At 43.8% G+C, this 1,054-nt stretch overlaps 1 non-coding gene across 1 annotated transcript; it reads right to left on the reverse strand.

Moving 5' to 3' along the window:
- Window positions 1–546: 546 nt before the first annotated feature.
- Window positions 547–638, reverse strand: trnar-ucu. The gene is given in 2 exon segments: window positions 547–582; window positions 602–638. It is a non-coding gene; the product is annotated as a tRNA-Arg (tRNA).
- Between the last annotated feature and the right edge of the window lie 416 nt (window positions 639–1,054).

Genomic DNA, 1,054 nt, shown 5'->3' on the forward strand with positions numbered 1-1,054 from the left:
CTGCCCCTGAATCCCCTGAATCCATACAATTGCTTGCTCCATGTGTCCATTTAGAAACCTATGTGAAGGAACATTCAAACTGAAGGAGAACTTGTGAGAATCCTCCACTGCCTGATCTACATCGGAAACAAGAGCTGTCTATTCCAGCTGGGAGGGAATCGAATTGGAGGTGAGACAAAAATATTACTTGGTGTTTAATTCATATTGTCCTCATTGTGATTGTTTAAAAACCTGGGCCAGAAATGGCACAGACACAAAGGAGCAGAACGAGGCCATTCTTAACACCGATCCTGCCCCGCCACGTCATTCGATATCATCATGGCTGACACAACAATGTTAAGTCTTTTTCCAGCCCATCCACGTCATCGTGTTGCCGAGTGGCTAACAGATATTTATCGATCTCTATCATAAATAGACATCGAAAATGTAAATCTGTGAGAGGAAACTGTTCCGTTTCGAGACAGTGGGTTTCTGCACGAATATTGTTCGGTTTTCAGATAACAGCCGAGTCTGGTCTCACCACATTCCAAACAATAAACTAAAACTCGACTCTGATGGGGCTCGAACCCACAACCTTTGAATCGCAACCTGAACAAAGGCATAGAAGTCCAACGCGCTTTTCATTGCGCCACAGAGCCGCGCCAGCTGCTTGGTTTAAGCATGCAAGTTTGCCTTTAACCAATTGCGTTCAGGACACCCATCTCTGCCCTCGTCACACTTTACAGTACCTGGTTCTTATCCACGTGTGCTCTGGCTCTTCAAGTGTTCGGCTACAGACTGCTGAAACGTTCTCATGACACTTAGCTTTACCACATGTTCAGATAATGATTTCCAGATAAACTACACTCTATAGGTGAAAGCATTCTCCCAAAATCTCCTCAAAATATCTTGTCTTCTGTCTTTCATTTATGTCACTCTATTCCTTCGCAATAGAGGCTTATTCCTGTCATACATATCTATCCTCTTCATAAAATGTGCACGTTAATAGGTTTCTCACTCAGCCTTCTCTGCGCTAAGATAAACATCCCCAGCCTAGCTCGTCTACCTTCACAAT

Source organism: Chiloscyllium plagiosum, unplaced genomic scaffold (genome assembly GCF_004010195.1).
Source record: "Chiloscyllium plagiosum isolate BGI_BamShark_2017 unplaced genomic scaffold, ASM401019v2 scaf_7660, whole genome shotgun sequence".
NCBI lineage: Eukaryota > Metazoa > Chordata > Chondrichthyes > Orectolobiformes > Hemiscylliidae > Chiloscyllium > Chiloscyllium plagiosum.